The 19,927-nt window shown below is 42.0% G+C and overlaps 1 long non-coding RNA gene across 1 annotated transcript; it reads left to right on the top strand.

The window, feature by feature from the left end:
- The first annotated feature begins 15,996 nt into the window (after positions 1–15,996).
- LOC117551555 lies at positions 15,997–18,091 on the top strand. The gene is made up of 3 exons (XR_004569811.1): positions 15,997–16,387; positions 17,283–17,400; positions 18,072–18,091. It is a non-coding gene; the product is annotated as an uncharacterized LOC117551555 (long non-coding RNA).
- The last annotated feature ends 1,836 nt before the right edge of the window (positions 18,092–19,927 follow it).

Genomic DNA, 19,927 nt, shown 5'->3' with positions numbered 1-19,927 from the left:
GTAAGGCGTGGCTGTGGCCGTCAATACCAGAAAAATATAGAGAACGTTTTCGACATTGAAGGCTTGTGATCTGTGATCTTGAATAGCGGTGAACGCTACAATATGAACAGGCTCGTGCTTGGCCCACTGGTATTGTTTGTTTATTTATTTTGAAAATGAACTAGCAACGCCGTGCTGTCATATAGCAACTGCTAAGCTACTGCAGCAAAAAATCCTGGCGCCGCCCATGCATAAGATCCGGCTCCCTTCAAAGAGCCATAATTCCCATCACTAACACACACACGAACTGTACCTGCTCCTCCTCCAGCCTCTCCTCTGCTAATGCTGCATAGGGTGCTGCACGCAAATATCTTCATCATCTTTTTTCTATTTTTCTTCTTCTTCTTCTTCTTCTTCTTCTTCTTCTATGAGGCTGGCAACAAACGAATAGGCGCATTACCGCCACCTACTGGACTGGAGTGTGGATCAGCAGAATGGCAAGAAAAAAACTATTCAAAATAGTATGGGATTGGTTTTGTATCATAAAGATAAAGCAACACTTTCTCAGAATAAAGCAAAACTATGAGTTTAAAAGAAGAAAAAACTGAGTCAAGCAAAATAAAATAAATTTCAAAAATAAAACTATAAGTTGCAAACAAATCATTTGTGTAATCATGTAAACTATAAGTCTTTGTTCTTTGTTTTAACATAGGTTTTTTGTTTGCAGTTCTTGTTTCTTCTTCCTCAATGATCAGACTTTTGCTCTCACTGCTGCTCTTCTCGTTTACACTCCCTCATTTTTTGTTTTCGATTCTGACACAAACGTCCCAGGTGGGCGGGACTTTCAGGGGTTTGTCCCCATTGGCTATTCCGTTTTTGAGTGACAGCCCACTAAACCACAGATCATTCTTTCACACATACATATGGGTATTGGGCCGAGGGCGACACCGTACTTCCGGTATCCGCCGTTTTACGCGAGGTGCAAGCAGGCCAAGAGTTTAGCCGTACACCGTCTAGGTGTTGCTAAGCTTCCTGTACTGAATATCATAGTCTATTGCCTTAATCAATATCTAGTCAACTCTAAAATACCACATATATGCAATGGCATGATAATATTATTGTAACAAGTGGGGTATTCACCTGGTGTTTCCAGAAGATAGACGTAGATGCTGCCAAAATCGACGCAGTCTGTAAGGGCAATCGGACAACCCACACAGCTCTAGTTTACGCTGGTAACGACCTAGAGCACACCCCTCAAGTCCAGAGATGTAATCCGAAGACATGCAGCGATTTCTTCGGTCGTTAATTCAGGAAAAAAAACTAGTGCGCTCTGCCTGGCTACGTTAGCTAGCTGTTTATATTTGCACCTCCAGGATATTTGCACCTCCATGAAAATGGCGTATTTATATATATATATATGGCGCGTGTTGCATTGTGGGTAGCTCGTGACGTCACTGTGTGTGAAAGAATACAGTGCAGCTCATGCAGCAAACTCCGGAGTCCACTCGGCCACATTAGTGTTGGTGTCCTGGGGAGTTTCATGAACATATCAGACTTATCTTATGGATTGCTGTGCTTTATACTTGTGTTGTGTAGTTTATACTTTATTCCAAATTTAAATATTGTAATACCTGAACACACTGCTGCTGTAAAATAATTTCCCAATTTGGGATTGATAAAGTGTCTGTCTATTTATTTTATAGATTAAAAAAACACATCTATGTATTTTCAAGCTAAAGGTGATACACAATATAAACTGTATACTGTTATTTTTCAAAGACATGTTACATTTCAAAAGCATATATTGCTATGTTTAGGACAACAATTAAAGACTGCTTTAATTTAACAAATTCTACAATATAAAAGTGGCAGATTTGCTTTATGAAACAGAGCAGACCTAGGCTGCATACCAACACAATTAGGAACATGCTCACATCTCACTATGTTGGTCTGAAGAGCTGAAGCATTCATACACAATGGATAAAACCAGTATTGTTTCATTCTATATCCTGTGAGAAAATTATATACATTTAGCATTACAAACTCTACATACTATTCCTAGCCTGAGGAAGATATGAATAATCAACAGATTTGAATGGAATCTAACATTTTCATGTAGAATAAAGACAAAAGAGTGATTATACAAATTACATTTATTGAAATTTGAACCAGAAGATGAAATCTCAAAGAATGTTTTAAATAAAAGGACATAAAAAAGGTGGATAATAATAAAATATATTAAATGTATATGTAAAGCCATTTGGTCAAATGAAATGACACTGAGCCAGTGATAACAGTAACCCCAGCGTGGATGAAGATGGTGCAGTTCTTTCTTCATGCCCCCCCTCCGTGCTGTCCCCTCAGAGGAAGTGGGAAAACGGGATAAGACTCTGGACACCACGCTGTCTCAATGATCCACACTGTTAATATGAGAGGAAAATAAATGTTTTAGGAAATGAAAAATATGAAGTTAACAAATAAAACACAGCTCAGGGGCATCATGGACGGTAGGTTTTCCTACAAAGTTAACTCAACCTCCATTGATTTTCATATCAAATTAGCGTGTTAATAAAATAAGCTATCATGGCTTATACTTGCATATCTAAACAGAATCATGAAAGCCTGTTGGTAGAGTCAGGCACACGAGTCCGTTTGAGTGTGTGCGCCGGTGTCTGAACGCTCACTCACTGCTAGCTATGTAGCTAACTGTTAGGCTACTTAGCTTGCATTGTTATGGATCTAAAGGTAGCACAAGCTAACTTTCATAGCACAGCTTTACTTCTCACTTAACACAATAAAGAAACAGACCGTATAGCACAAACAACACAAATGATCAATACTTACATATATTTTCACTTGTAGTATTATAATAATTGAAATGCTGGTTCTTCTGGGGGTGTTCTATCTCAGCTACCGCACCGCAGCTGCCTGCACTGTACAATCGCTGGAGGACTGGGCTGTCACTCAAAAACTGAGTAGCCAATGGGGACGCACCCCTGAAAGTCCCGCCCACCTGAGAGGTTTGTATCAGAATCTCAAACAAAAAGTGAGGGAGCGCAAATGAGAGTGCTGCAGCGAGAGCAAAAGTCTGATCATTGAGAAAGAAGAAACAAGAACTGCAAACAAAACCTATGTTAAAACAAATAAAAAAGACTTATAGTTTACATGATTACACAAATGATTTGTTTGCAACTTATAGTTTTATTTTTGAAATTTATTTTATTTTGCTTGACTCAGTTTTTTTCTTCTTTTAAACTCATAGTTTTGCTTTATTCTGAGAAAGTGTTGCTTTATCTTTATGATACAAAACTAATCCCATAAAATAAGAGCACTAAATGGTCTCTATAAATCGGGTTGCTCTTAAAAACATTTTGAACAGGCTGAGTACTTTGTCAACCAAGGTACGTTTTAACCGTTTGTTTTTTAGTTCTAATTGAAACTAATAATAAAACAGAAAAGACGGAAATTCAGCTCGTTTTTCTGTTCTTTCTGTTAAAACCATGGTTAAAACAAGTATACCACTCAATGTTTCGTTTCCATAGGTGGGTGGGTCGCCAGTGCCTCCTTGCTTCTGATTGGCTAGTTTTCCCTATAAGTCCCTCCCCTTCCGGTAGACCTCCATGGGACCTTATTTCGGAAAAAGTATGTATTGAAGTCAATGGAGAGAGAAAGATTATCTTTCGATCCTGATTGAATTGTGCCACGAATTACACATATGATGTTTGTCAATTTAAAAGAACATTTTGCAAGTCAAAAAAAAAAAAGTGTCGTAAAACTGTGAAGTTTTACATCTCTCTGGTCTCGCACAATACGCGTCACCAACATAAAGATGGCTGTCACGTTAGCACATTTCACCTCTTTCTTTCAGAACGAGGCGAAAATCCCTCCAAGTCTGGGCATGTTGAGAGCATACACGAAAGGAGAGTTAGTCGGTTCTGTAAGAGCAGCGGGACCGGCTTTACAAGGTTTCGGCGAGTAATATGAGTGCAATGTGTCACGTTAATGTCAGCTAGCTAACATTAGCTAACAAGGTACACTAACGTGTTTTGTTTTAGCAACTAGTTTTCTCCTTAAGAACTTTGTGATCTCTGTGTATGCTGTGGATAACATTAGTGTTCACAAGAACAAGGTACACTCCCGTGTTTTGTTTGAGTTGCTCTTCAGATTGAAGCGGCCAGTTTTTTATCGACTACTGTATGTGTCATCTCCTTTTACATCTCGTTGTGTCATTTGAGTTTATATTCAAGGATTTGGTTATCTTGTCAATTTGTTTGGTTATCTAGGCACAGCTGTGTGTGACTCCCTCTGGTACACTGGTATGTGTTTTCCTAATGTAGAGAGTTGATTTAATTAATAAACTACACACTGAGTCTAGATCCTGACCATCCTTTTATTTTTGTTGATCAAATGTTTCCATTATTAAGACCTGGGCCCTTTCTCATTTCTCTAACTCCCCTCCTCGACTCCTATCCTCGAGACTTAGTCCCGCCCACAGGAGATGCGAGCGGAGGACTGAGGAGGGGAGCTGAGGAGCCGAGGAGCCGAGGAGGGGAAGCAGCAGGCGGTTAGAGAAATGAGAACTCCTCTCCTCTGAGCGGTCATTTTAAAGAGACGTCCATTAATGATGACAGGAGGCACAGCAGCCCTCTGTCTGATGGACAGATGTGTTCATGATGACTTATATATTTACTTTGATTCATTCACAGAGCGGTATAATGAGACAATAACAGGCTACAGATGCAGACATATACACACACACACACACATGTATATATTTATATACATATATATACAATTTCAGAATCAAACAGAGCACTCTCATAATAACGTAACACTATCAGAGACTGGATATATCCCCCCCCCCCTCTCCCCTCTCTGGTCGCTACAATGAGGAAAATAAATTACGGGCCAAAAGTGTTATTTACAAGTATTAAACGTAAGCAGAGGACACCAAACCAACTGAGACCTGTCTGTCCGCTGCATCTACGCACACACTGTACCACACACACGCACCTACAGCTAACAGCCTAACAGCCGTTGTGTATTTTATTATGTGAAGCACTAAATGGTTTTAGAAAAATATGGACTCTTGTAGATATCTACTAAACTACAGCAAATAAAGAGAGTAGGCCTGTTATACTGAGTGATATAATATATTATACACACTGCTCTGCTTTCTGCACGGACCTCACAGCTGTTCTCTCTGGAAACATTGCGTCGCGATGAAAGCAGTTAATAAAATAATATCCAGGGGATGCATGCAGAGCTGTGATTGGCTGAGATAAGTCTGGCCGTGCGTCACGACTCTTTGAAACATCTCTGTTGCCGGAAATGCATCCACGAAGGAGCCGTGGAGGGCCGCGGAGGACCCATCAGTGTATCCTCGGTTAGAGCTCCTCCAGAGAGCCTCCTCGACGCTCGATCCTCGGTCCTCGAAGTGCATTTAGAGAAATGAGATGTCCTTCAACATGGCGCGCTGAAATTCATTTCCGGGTCACTACCGGAGGACCGAGGAGTCGAGGAGGGGGATTTGATGAAATGAGAAAGGGCCCTGGTCTGCCAGCAGGATGCCCTCCACTTTCCATCCAGCGAAATACAGAATCAGTGTTTCCCACAGATCTGAAATATACTTGGGGGGGTGGTGGTAGCGGGGGGGGGGGGGGGGTTGAGGTAACGTGCAACAACATCAACATTAACCTTTCTGTTGGTCGCTTGTTAGCAGACCCTTCACGCGATGGCAGAGCGAACCGGTACAGGCAGGGCCCATAATGATAGCCCTATAGTTTAAATCTACTACCCACACATGAACATATGGAAATGGGTTACTATTTAAAAAAATAAATGTATTTACAAATGTATTTAGGAACCTATCCATGTGATTTTTAGTGGGGGTCGACCTCAAAACCTCTTACCGGGGGGGCATGCCCCCCCGGTTAAGAGGTTAAGGTAAGATTTTATTTTTTATTTTGGAGTTAAATGCATCAATCTGGTGCATTTTGAGGGGAAAATAAAGAGACTAGATCCATGGAAACACCTATATTAAACAGAACTGTATACATTTCAATAATCATAAAATCATGGCCATAACCAATAACATACCATTTCCAATATGAAAAAAACACTGAAACTTGTTTATTAATTTATTTTTGGTTCATTTATAGTTGTGAGGGTGTCTGTGCTCCTGAATCAGCCTCTCCTGTCTCCCTCCTCTCCATCCTCTCCCCCTCCTCCTCTTTGAGGCAGCAGCAAAGACTAGTTTTCTCTCAACAAGTTTTAAAAGTGTATCTTACCTTTTTTCACCTAGTTAACTTTTTATTTATTTATTCATGCATATTTTACTAATCACATTACATTTCATTTAGCTGACGCTTTTATCCAAAGCGACTTATAATGACCGATTACAGGGACATTCTCCCTGGAGTAACTAAGGGCTAAGTGCCTCACTCAAGGGCACACTAGTGGTGGTGTTCCTGGCGGGATTTGAACTCACAGCCTTCCGATCTTCAGCCCACCTCACTATCCATTAGACCAATCACTACCCTCTCAAATGGAAATATGTGTTTACATAAATGGTGACCACACCGTTTGAGACCCACTGAGAACTTAGATAAGTTAATTATCTAAACACTCAGAGAGTGCTTTACCTCACCTGAGCTGAGGTTATCCCGAGCTTGAATGACACACAGAGACCAATCAAGGGCTTTGATTTATGATCTGTATGACAGTGGCCATGTCGGCAGGCCACATCATGTGGACAGCCAGTCACCCTGTGTGAGGCAGGCCACTTAACAGGCCAGAAGGAGGCGAGATCAGAGCAAGGGAGCGAGGGATCATTGTCCACAAGTTAATCGATCGCAGATGGCGTCGTGGTCACGGACGAATAAAAAAAAAAACTATTAACAAAAAAAAACCTAAATGGGTCGCGAAATATACTTGGGCGGCCGTTAATATACCTGGGCGGCCCGCCCAAGTATAGTCTATGTGTGGTAAACCCTGACAATGGAGCCCTCAAAGCGCTCCACCAACCTCGCCACCCTTTTAAACATGGCCTGATCAGGAAGCCCTGTTTCCATTCGGATGACATCATCAGGTAAGCGTGCTGCTGAATATTTTGCCATTCTCTTACAATTATCCCCTGCCAGGTCTGCGGAACAACTGGACTGCAGGCTGGAGGGTCCAGGTTCGGCGTCTGAGGACTGCACGCTGGAGGGTTCGGGGTCAGTGCTGCTGTGCACTCAGGCCCTTTGGTGGCTGTGGTCAGTGGACTGATTTACAGCTAAGCTCCCTTTCTCTTTTGTCCACTCAAATAAACTTGGCGCTTTGTCTTTTCCATGTGGAAAATGGCAGCTGCATATTCTGCATTTCTCATCTGGCTCCCTGTCTGCTCGTCTACAATGAGAAAATGATACAATTACTAATAATCATTTAAACCTGCAAAATAGTCCCCCTAGCCATAGTTTAAACAGTCTGCACTCTTACATTCAGCTTGTGTGTGTTTTGGTTGTCTTTATTTCCAGGTAGAAGAGGACCAAGAGCGAGGAAGTAAGACAGAGCTCTTAATGTGTGACACATATGTAGTGATACATGGCTTCACCTGACCACTTTTCCTAAATAAAAACAAGTTTTCTGCATCATCAGTCATTTTTTCCAAATAATTACCAATATTTCACAAATTCTTCATGTAAACTTAAGAGCACAGCTGTATGTTGAGTATGTCAACTTTGCTTGGTTCATCTTACTGGGGGGCAGCTACATGGATGTCGGTGCAGTTGAAGGCAGAATGCATTTATTATTGACTCAGAATGAAGCACAACTTCATGTAAAAAAATATGAGCATTGATTAGCAAGCAGGACCTGCAGGAACAGAGAACGGTGATGGATGGAGCTGGGAAGAGAGAAGAATAAAGAAAACAGATCAACTTTATTATCGGATATTACAAATTTAATTTCAAAACAAGTTGCCGCTCCTACAGTTTTCTAGTGTGTAAAGATGATTTCACATGACCTATGCAACATATCACACTCAATACATGTGTGTCTCTGGGGGGTACATTGTGCCTTAGATGCAGGGCCGCCCCTGGCCAACTTGGGGCCCCAAGCGACATTGTGAGATGAGGCCCCCCCCCCCCAACCGACAGGAGTGAAACTATTTTTTTTGGAAACAAAGTAGGCTGCTTTGCAAATATAATTCCTGTTTATTATTATTATTATTATCAACAGTTACTTTTTTATACAGTGAGGTAAATGGTAAATGTGCATGTATGTCGTTCAGTATGCGTTAACAGGTGAATACGTCTGCATTTCCTGCCAAATACTAGCCTCAAAAAGATTAAAATATAATTAATGCAAATAAACTACTTCTACTAATAATAATAATCATAATCAATTCAATAATATAAATATATTATTTTATTATAATATTGTTGTAATATAGTCAAGACAAAACATGCTTATGACATGCTCAAAAACTGATATTTCTTAAATCTGTATTCAAATGTAGATCCCTCTGTCAGCAATGTGTCAACAACTACACACACATTTCTATCAGTATTTCTCTGTGTTGTGGTTGACATGATGATGACTGTTAGGAGTTAAGGGGAGAGGCTGAGCATCACCATGAAATGTGCAAATTGACATAAAAATGAATAAAAGGGGAAAAAATGCTAGGGAGGGGCGGCCCTGCTTTGATGTATATAAATAATATACCATAACTAGGGATGCACGATAATTATCGGACCGATAAACCCGATACCAGTATTAATAGCCCCGATAATATACAATATATTCTTTGGGTAAAAAAAAAGAAAAAAATACTGCAGTGTGGGTGGATTGGGATGAGGGGCGCTTGTTTTTCACTCGGCTCCTCCCGTTTTGCCAGTACTGTGGTATTAGTGGTTTAGGAAGAGGGGAGTTTTTCACAAATCCAGCGCTCCCTAACTCATGCCTGGCTGTGACGTTAATGGTGTGCGGCCGTGAAGCCAGGACAGTAAACAAACATGTCGTCGGTGGTATGGGCGTTGGAGCTATGTGCAACTCAAGGCATTTGCTCGAACCGGAGCTGCCTGGACGCTGCAATCATGTTGCGCACTATCCGTGCTGAGTGTGCTGACTTTTCGTACAATGTCCCACTGTCTGGCTTCCTGCATAAAGTCAAGTGCTCGGCGCAGTTGTGGCGAAATGTCGCTCCTCTGTTTTAATTTAAACAGCTCCGTATATCCGTTAGCGCAGCTAGCTAGCACCAGATGCTAACAACAACAATGCACGTAAGGTCTCTCTCTCGCTCGCTCGGGCCACACATACACACACCCTCCCGGTCCTCCAGATGGCCAGTCAGTGCCTGCCGGTGAGCGTGGAAGTGTGGTCTGCCACAAGCGGGCGACAGGAGCGGGGCTGTCAGCATCAGCTTGTAGATGGTATTTTAAACTCGATGCGCTCTGAAACTACATCTTCTTCTTCTTCTTTGCTTTAATTGCGAGTCGCAACCACTTGGAGCATTATCACTTACGCGACCCAGAATGGGATCTGGGATTTGTAGTCTTTCTAGTTGCGTATTTTTCATAGTCTTATATTTCAACAGTTTTACGACAAACTGTGACTTTTTTGACATGGAAATGATTTTTTAAGATTGACAAATATCATATGTCATTCGTGGCACAATTCAAACGAGATCGAAAGATAATCTTTCTCTCCCCATTGAATTCAATGTATAATTATTCCGAAATAAGGTCCCATGGAGGCTTCCCGGAAGGGGAGGGACTTCGCCTCTCTATATGCTTGCCCTGTACTCTTCAAAATAAAGGTTAATACTCTTTGCCTAGACAGTGCAGCGCGTGTTTGCACAAATATACAGTGGCGACTGGCACAGCCCCACCCAGTGTCAGCAGAAAGTATTAAAAATAATGATTAAAACTAAATATATATATAAAATATATTTTAAGATCATGTATAATCATCTGATTTGTCTGTACATTGCTGTTTTAGTCTGTGTTCTTCTAATTAGTGTCTACAGTGTGTTTAGAGCCATGTGGGACAAAACCCGATCCTGCCCCTCCCTCTCTCTGTCTAAGTCAATGGTGACTGTAAAAACTACACTGCGCATGCTCAGAGTATTTTCCTATTTAATGTGTGTGGCAAAAAATAATGACCATAGGGGCATAGAGCTGCCATCCCCACCATACGTCATCTCACATCATTCAGAGCTGATTGGCTGTTAATACATGTGCCGCGAAAAGTGTGGTGTGTGAAGAGGAGACGAGAGAGCTGCAATGACGCATCCTAAAACCAGGAAGTAAGCTGCGCATGGCTTCCCTCCACAAAAAAGCAATGATATTTCTCCATAGGATTTTAGAAAATAGCTCCAAATAAGGTCTGTGGGAAACGTAGCTGTTAGATAAATGCACGTTTCGTTCAGCCGGATAATATCCTAGCCTACTTTTATAATTTTCGAATCATAAATATATCGATTAGATTTATGTTAGACTTTTGAAACTACAAGAAGATAAGGAGGACTTTTACAAAAAAGTAATAGAGATTTTTGTCCAGAAGGATAGGCAAATGGACTTCATCTTCAAGTCAAGGTAAGACCACAATTTTATTGAAAATGGGATCTTACTAAGAGAGAACAATTCAATATTTAAATGATACAATTACATTTTTTGGGTATCCTTCTGTTGAACTGTCTGTTTAAAATTAATCGAAGCATCAGACAAAAAAGGCTTTTGAAAATAATATATGTTATTAGCTTATTTCTTCAATAACTTCCAGGTCATGTGACCGATTCACTCAAAATCAATGCTGGGTCAAAGAACTACACTGGCTGCATAGGACAAACCTCTTTTTATTCCATTCCATTTTGTATCTTCCCTTGCCTGTCACAGAACTGATCACCAACAGCCATTCCATTCCATCTATTTCCCATTGGCTCATGGAATTTAAAAGAAAGTTGTCTTACACAACAAAAAGAAAGATAGCACAGGTTGAGACAGATTATAGTTGGGTTCTGATAAACAGTGTGCTTCTGTCTTTTAACAGGGAAAATATGTCAGTGTACCTTGACAGAGCATTTGAGATAGTGTCTGGACAAACTGAACTGATTCCTAACTTCACTGTGCTGCATCTGTGCTCTGCTCATATCATGAAGGCTGTGTCACAAGCATTTGGGAAAAAAACTGTAGACAGAGGCACACAGGAATATGCAACATTCTGTTTTGCGTACATCCTGAACTGCACAAGTATGCAGGAAGCCCTTGATGTTTTTTTATCATATGTGTGTGCTTTTTGATGCAGAGGAGTACACTCATTCGGTGAAACAGAGCAAAATGTACCTCGACGAGTGCATTTTGCAAACTCGGGACTTGAAACTGGAGGAAAGTGGACATATAATGGGAGAGGAGGAAAGCAAAATAGAAACAAATGCTCATAGCATTATTGGAAAGTCCCATTTTACACAAGCTTTTCAAGTCAGGCGGGACCAAGCAGAGTGTGACATTCTCTCTGACGATGCTGTTCATGTAAAAAACCACTACCTCTGTCCTGGTGTCATTGATGCACTGTTACAAAACTACATGGGGATCTTCCCATTGTGGAGTGGTTTGTTGCTTGGGGATCTGTCGCGACATAGAAAAGGTACCTCTAAAAAAGATGGAAGTCATAAAACCAGGGATACGAACTGCCATGTTGAGCTCTGGTTTGGGTTGGTCAAACACTCCATCCTTTTAAAAAAAAGTACCTGAGACCAGCTGAGTTCGTCTCCAACATGTATGCCTCAATACAAGGAAGATATATAGAGCACATTGAGCAACACAATCTGCCAATGCATATTCTGGAGAAAAACTTTGGACATCCTAGCAGGCCAGATGATGACCACGAGGAACAGTGGAACAAGCGGGAAAGTTCTGCTGGTCACACCAAGTCCAAGTCCAAGTACTTCAATCCACCAAAAACACTACCCAACCCCAAGAGCCCACCTGCCACAAAGGTGAAGAAAAGAAAAGTGGACCAACAGGAACAAGACGCACAGGGAAATGTGAGTTTCTCTAAGACTTACTATTCGAAGTGTGTAAATTATTCTCCAGCATTTTAATTGTAACAATGGAATAAGTAAATATTGTCAGAAAGTAAAGCATGGACTACATTGGTAAATAGTGAGGTGAAGGACAAAGGACATGAAGTATTATAACCCAAGATGATTAGGTGCATGTTGTAGGGGGAGAATATGAAGATGAAAAATGTAAATGTAAATACAGCATACAAACTTATAACAGAAACTAGATTTCCAAATCAGACTTGAAACTGCAATTACAGTTTCTGTTCTATTAATGTCCATCCATCCATCCATCTTCTCCCGCTTATCCGTGGTCGGGTCGCGGGGGTAGCAGTTCCAGCAGAGAGCCCCAAACTTTCTTTTCCCTGGCGACATCAACCAGCTCTGACTGGGGGATCCCAAGGCGCTCCCAGGCCAGCGAAGAGATATAATCCCTCCACCTGGTCCTAGGTCTACCCCTTGGTCTCTTCCCAGCTGGACGTGCCTGGAACACCTCCCTAGGGAGGCGCCCAGGTGGCATCCTAACTAGGTGCCCGAACCACCTCAACTGGCTCCTTTTCGACGCGTAGGAGGAGCGGCTCAACTCCGAGTCCCTCCCTGATGACCGAACTTCTCACCTTATCCCTAAGGGAGACACCAGCCACCCTGCGGAGAAAACCCATCTCGGCCGCTTGTATCCGCGATCTCGTTCTTTCGGTCATGACCCATCCTTCATGACCATAGGTGAGGGTAGGAACGAAAATGGCCCGGTAGACAGAGAGCTTTGCCTTCTGGCTCAGCTCCCTTTTCGTCACAACGGTGCGGTAAAGCGACTGCAGTACCGCTCCCGCTGCTCCGATTCTCCGGCCCATCTCACGCTCCATTGTTCCCTCACTCGAGAACAAGACCCCGAGATACTTGAACTCCTTCACTTGGGGTAAGGACTCATTCCCTACTTGAAGTGGACAGTCCATCGGTTTCCTGCTGAGAACCATGGCCTCAGATTTGGAGGTGCTGATCCTCATCCCAGCCGCTTCACACTCGGTTGCGAACCGATCCAGTGAGTGCTGAAGGTCGCAGACCGATGAAGCCATTAGAACCACATCATCTGCAAAAAGCAGTGGTGCAATCCTTAGTCCACCGAACTGCAGACCCCCTCCCCCACGACTACGCCTCGAAATCCGATCCATGTATATTACAAACAGGATTGGTGACAAAGCGCAGCCCTGGCGGAGGCCAACCCTCACCGGAAATGTGTCCGACTTACTGCCGAGGACCCGGACACAGCTCTCGCTTTGGGAGTACAGAGATTGGATGGCCCTGAGTAGAGACCCCCTCACCCCATACTCCCGCAGCACCTCCCACAGTAACTCCCTGGGAACTCGGTCATACGCCTTCTCCAAGTCTACAAAACACATGTAGACCGGATAAGCGTACTCCCAGGCCCCCTCCAGGATCCTTGCGAGAGTAAAAAGCTAATCCGTCGTTCCACGACCAGGACGGAATCCGCATTGTTCCTCCTCAATCTGAGGTTCGACAATCGGCCTGACCCTCCTTTCGAGTACCTTAGAGTAAACTTTCCCGGGGAGGCTGAGTAGTGTGATGCCTCTGTAATTGGCACACACCCTCTGATCCCCCTTTTTAAAAAGGGGAACCACCACCCCGGTCTGCCACTCCTTCCGTACTGTTTCCGACTTCCACGCAACGTTGATGAGACGTGTCAACCATGACAGTCCCTCAACACCCAGAGCCTTCAGCATTTCCGGGCGGATCTCATCCACCCCCGGGGCTTTGCCACTTTGGAGTTGTTTGACGACCTCAGTGACCTCCCCCCGGGAGATTGGTGTTGATCCCCCGTCATACTCCAGCTCTGCCTCTAACATAGAGGGCGGAGTTGTCGGGTTCAGGAGTTCCTCAAAGTGTTCCTTCCAACGCCCTAACACTCCATCAGTTGAGGTCAACAACGTCCCATCCTTACTGTACACAGCTTGGATGGTTCCCTGCTTCCCCCTCCTGAGGTGTCGGACAGTTTTCCACAACAACTTTGGTGCCGCCCGAAAGTCCTTCTCCATGTCTTCTCCGAACTTCTCCCACACCCGCTGCTTTGCCTCGGCCACGGATGAGGCTGCTGCCCTTCGGGCCTGTCGGTACCTTGCAACTGCCTCGGGAGTCCCCCGGGATAACAAATCCCTGAAGGCCTCCTTCTTCAGTCGGACGGCTTCCCTGACCACCGGTGTCCACCAGGAGGTTCGAGGGTTACCGCCCCTTGAGGCACCTAGGACCTTGAGACCACAGCTCCCCGCCGCGGCTTCGGCAATAGAGGCTTTGAACACCGACCAGTCTGGTTCAATATCCCCAACCTCCACAGGAATGCCCGAAAAGCTCTGCCGGAGGTGTGAGTTGAAGGCCTCCTGAACTTGGGCCTCCTCCAGATGTTCCCAGTTCACCCGAACTACACGTTTGGGCTTACCATTAATGTCATTTAGTGAAAACTCTAAAAGGGACTGAGGTTAAATGCATAAACATGGACAGTTTAATTATATGTTGTGTATGTAGCTTTGATGGTGCATATACAAAAACAAGGCCTTCACCCAAACATTCAAGATTGTTAACCCTCTGGTGTCATTCAAATGCACTACCCTAATTAGTCATTCGGGACAAAAATGTCCAGAGTGATACCGGAAGGTTAAAAGATTCCTCAAGTGTCCATATTAAACAGACTGCATCTATTTACCCTCAATCCTAACTTGCAGTTGACCTGGCTGTGGAAAAAAAAGGACACAGAGGTGGTCGTGGCAGTGCTCCCCTCACAGATGAAAGGACGCATCTTACTTATCCGCCACTGTGAGCTATGCTCACTTCGACCCCACCAGTGGTTGACAGGGGAGGTACGTGACTACATGTTTCAAGTGTCTGAAGTTTCACTCTGTGTCATTTTCTTTATCTAGCATTTAAAAAAAGTATCTGAAAAAAATGTCTCGATACTTTTGTCAGTCACAAGATTCTCAAAGTTGCAGGAAATGAAAGTTCAGTATAACTGGGAATATGCATTAATTGGCAAATTGTTATGATCTTTTTTGCCAGGTAATTGAAGGCGTGTTTCATGTTGCTGTCGACAAATTCTACGTTGTGAACAAAATGTACTTGCTAAATCACTACACAGCAGGTGTCATTTTGTTCGGGGACAGAACTCAGCTAACATCTCACAGTTTACCGAAGGTAATGTGTGTGGTCTGTGTATGTTTATGTGTGTGGTGTGTTGTGTTTGTGCATGGTGATGCTGTAGGGGGAAGTAGGTGTGGATTTGATTTGTGGGCTCACACATTAGGCACATGGAGTGAAGCATTGGCTGAGGTCTTAAATAGGAAATTAGCTGAGATTATTTTACTTTATCCTCTCTGAAACTATACTCACTAGTTAAATCACCTGATAAATCTACTTACTATTGAATTCCCATACCAACACTTGTTTTAAGCACAACAAATGAATGGCACAAGAACATAATTGTCAGACTAATGTTGTTGTTATTTTTACCTTAGCCTTCAAGTTTGTTTTAATCCTTTATTTGATGCCATTATAGGTCAACTTTGATAACTATGAAGCTGTCCTGTCCTTTGTACTTGTCTACAACAACCACTGGAAGTTGCTGGTTTGTAATTATTTTGTTATTGTATTATTTCTGTTATTTATTTTTGTTTTTCTGTTATGTTTATATTCATGTGGAACCTACTTGCAGCAGGTCACCCTTGAAAAAGAGATCAATGGTCTCAATGGGATTCACCTGCATAAGTAAAGGTTTGAAATGAAATGAAAAGCACAAGTGAAACCAAAAATCTTTTTGATGAAAAGTGCTTTTACTTGTTTTGTTCTCTCACAGTACATTCATGCCAAAACCAGCACCGTATTCCTGGTGGATCCAGCTCAAAGCATCAAAGAGCTTGATGACTCCGAACATACTGCCAAAAAAATACAGTAAATCAAAATTCAATAGATATTTGAAAATTCAAGTAAAAACTATATTTTAACGTAAAAAATGTGTCACATTTAGTTACATTGATACTCACAAACAGCATTGAAAGCATTTTAAACAGTCTGATACAGTCTGTGTTCAGACAGTGATATCTATAGCTGACCTGTGGCTGCCCCTTATATAAATAAATGGTCATATGGTGAATACAAACAGTATGAATTTCTGTTACATTATCTTTAGGAGCCACATAATTAGAAATGTAAAGTGTGTTAACATTATCCTTTCTCAGGGAGTACTTCAGGATGAGGAGGACACGCCACAGCATAACAGACTGGGTGGATGTTAAGTGGAAGGGAGGCGTTATGGGCCACCCACTTCAAAAGGATGGATGTAGCTGTGGTGTCGTTGTTGTGAAGGTGAGCTGAAGAGATTCTGTTTTCATCCAGTTAACAAGCAGAGTTTTTAATGTGAAAGACAGTTTAATGCAAGGACAGATTAAAAAATCTGTCAAAAGTAGTGGTCGACCGATAAGGGTTTTTTAAAGGCCGATGCTGATCCCCATAATATTTAGCAGGCAGGTTGGCCAATGGACTGTAAAGGAATATTTTAGTCTGATGCTTAGCTGACCTGAGAAACTTCACATGAGTGACTACTCTTTCTCTGTGTGGGTGAGGGGCTTGGGGCACTTAAGGAGGGGCAATATATGCAGTCTTTGTTCTTGGTGTCTGGTAATGATTAGGGGAAAGGGCGGGCTGTTTAGACCCCTCCTTTGAAAGATATATAGAGATGTTTCTGTCTTTTGTGTTTAGAGTTAATTTTGGCAGCTTGCATTTCAACAGTGCGAGTTGCTTTGTTAATCCTCCGGCCGTTTTGTCTCTCAATAAATATCAGTGTATTCACTAAGGCGAATCCAGTTTCCCTCATTTCATGATTGGCTCAACATTGCTGCAAAGAAGTTTTTACTTCACATGGACAATATACAGTATAATGCCGATATCATGTTGTTGTTTATTGTATTTTTCACAACTAACAACAATTGGATTATGGCACAACATTGCTGAACTTAAATTAACAGTTATTTAACACTAATGTAGTATTCACTTGAACACAGAAAGTTTCATTGACAAAACTTCGCTTCTGAATATCTCAAAATTCCAATAATAGGACCGGTCTATATCAATAATCAAAAGTTTTGGGAGGCATTCTAGTCAAGGGTGGATGTCTTCTATAATGTGTCTCATGTTTTTGTCTGTATCTGTATTACTATACAATAAAGAAGAAAAACCCTCCATAACATAAGTGTTTGTTTAGATGGCAAAGGCAGTCATGGAGTCCTTCCCTCTGATCCCGAATGTGAATTTCGAGTGTTCGAAGAAATACATGAAACAGGAGAGGAGAGAACTGGCTCTCGAAATCCTTGAGGCATCAGGTAAATACATATGAATATATGTATATATGTGTGTCTGTATGTATATATATATATATATATATATATATATATATGGATGTATGTGTATAGAAGCTGACATACATATGTATTCAGAGGCGCGGGAAGGTATTTTGAGTGGAGGTGCTGAGGTGCTGGACTCAGTGAACACTATTACGGACACTATAGACTAGAGTACGCACAAAAGCACTCCCCACACGCAAATACACAGTACACCCGCGACTGTTACAACTCTCTCTCCCTCTCTCACACACACTAAATGCGCTATTTCCGCACACACACACACACAGAGCTTGAATGACACAAGTACACTTTTATTTCCATGCAACTCTCTGATTGGTCTGGTGTCTTGCCTCTGTTGCATTCACTGAATACGGGAAATTACAGTCCTATCGTCCTCTCTAGTGTCTTGATGAGGTTCACGTAAAGCACGGTTAATGTATTATATTATGGAGATAGAATTGTCCGGGGCTACAGAAAAAACATTCGGGGCAGGCCAAAATATTATTTTACCAACAATGTGGAATTTATTGGCTACATATTACACAGATTATGCACAACGGGAGCAGCAATAACCGTCAAATAATAATTCAGACAGGGGAGCTCCGCACCCCCCTTCCTGCGCCCATGCATGTATTGTTATCTTGTTTCAGTCTTTGATGAGCACACTTATTGTGCTATGTGTGCTGCCTTAAGGCCTCCAGTATCTGGATCTCCCATCACAGACTGGGTGAGCTGTTGTAAGGTTGTAAGGTAACCATATAATTTTTCACATATGTTAGTGTCAGAGCACTTACTGAACAGAATTATATAACTTGATGCACAAAACAGTTTTGTAACAAGGGTGTAATTATTTTTTGGAAAATATGCTCAACCAATTGGTCCAATTGGCCTTCATATTGTAAACTAGCAATATGACTTTTTCAGAGAAGTTTTCCCATAAAATATGGTAAATAAATGGCTAGATTCATGGTAATATTACTAAATCTCGTACTGCCTTATGAGTCTCAGAGTTGTAAGAGTGATAATAATTCATAAAGCAGCTTTCATGCATGGCATTCAGCCCAAAGATGCACACAGATGAGCAAGTTATGCCAACACAGGAAATAGACATGTGCTGTTAGGCCAGTGGTTTCCTGTTAGGCCAATTCAGCATATACATTAAGATGAGCAAGTTCTTTTTTTATAATGAAAAACACTTAAAGGTGGGGTATGTCATTTATTTCAGAAACACTTTTGTTATATTCCATGGAATGCTCTTAACCTCTTAAGCCCCACGGACCCGAGTTCGGGTCTGAAAATGCTATATATGTAGCAACAGTGCTATATCTGAAGTGTCATTCATGAAACTATTAATATTCCATACCCATCTGACCGGAGGAAACTTGGCTAACTGACGATACGAAAAAAAAAAAGTTTTTCGAAAAAGTCTCACAAGAAGCCTCTAAATGAGCCCATGGCAAAAACGGGCAATTGCTATTTTTGCTCATAACTCACAAAAACGATCATTTATAATTCATACTTTCTGCACAAACAACACATATTCTGAAAGCTGAGATTCCACAGATTCCATGGGTATACAACCCATCACTACAGGCACAACACTAACCGAGCTAGCAGCCAGAACATAGCAAGTAAACAATATCAGTTTTCAAATCCATGACAATAATTAGGTCTTACCTTGGCTGTTTTGTGATCAAAAGTTGTGTTCAAAGGAATAAAAACGCTGCTCAAGGTTAATCCAATCCTTTCATTCACGGGCACGGCAGAAGAGTAGGTCCAACGATTAACAGTCCGTGGCTTCAGCTGCGGGAGATGCAGTTTACGCATAGCTCCCCCTCCGCAGGCGTAATGTATTTACGTATTTTGAAACTGCCACTTGATTTGATTGGCTCTAACGATTAAAAAAAGGTGTCAATCACCCAAATCGACCAATGGGTTCCAGAGATAGGATCTTGCGTAAGTATAAATAAAGGCAGTATAGCTGTTTTACGCACACACCCACTCTTTTTACACAGCATAGTATAGCATAGCATGTCCCGTCCCGCGGCGACAGGAGAGCAGAGAACGGCAGATCGATCAGCGAAACAGCAGGATTTGTTTTCTTTGTCTTCATTGTAACAATGGCAGCCAGAAATAAGACTTTTTTTGTCCGTCGAGGAGGCATTGGACATCGTATTTCAGGACTGTCCGTCGGAAGATAGTGATCTCGTCACGCATAAAGGGGACAGTAATGACTGATTATGAACCTCCGTCACCGGAAAGGTATGTAATCTCTCTGTTTGTATCTATTACTTATTTATTTGGTGTAAGAGTATTCATCTGTTTTTATCTTTTTGTTATTCATTTGGTGTAAGAGTGTATTCATCTATAGTAATTTCACACACGTGACAATAACACGACGGCATCCATCTTATGATATAATGTTCTTTCACACACTCAACAACAAACAAAGAAGATGGATGCCGGTTCTTGTTGTTGAAATAAACAAGACACATACCAACCCAGT

Source organism: Gymnodraco acuticeps, unplaced genomic scaffold, assembly GCF_902827175.1.
Source record: "Gymnodraco acuticeps unplaced genomic scaffold, fGymAcu1.1, whole genome shotgun sequence".
NCBI classification, from domain to species: Eukaryota; Metazoa; Chordata; class Actinopteri; order Perciformes; family Bathydraconidae; genus Gymnodraco; species Gymnodraco acuticeps.
This window is presented reverse-complemented; position numbering and strand designations above follow the sequence as displayed.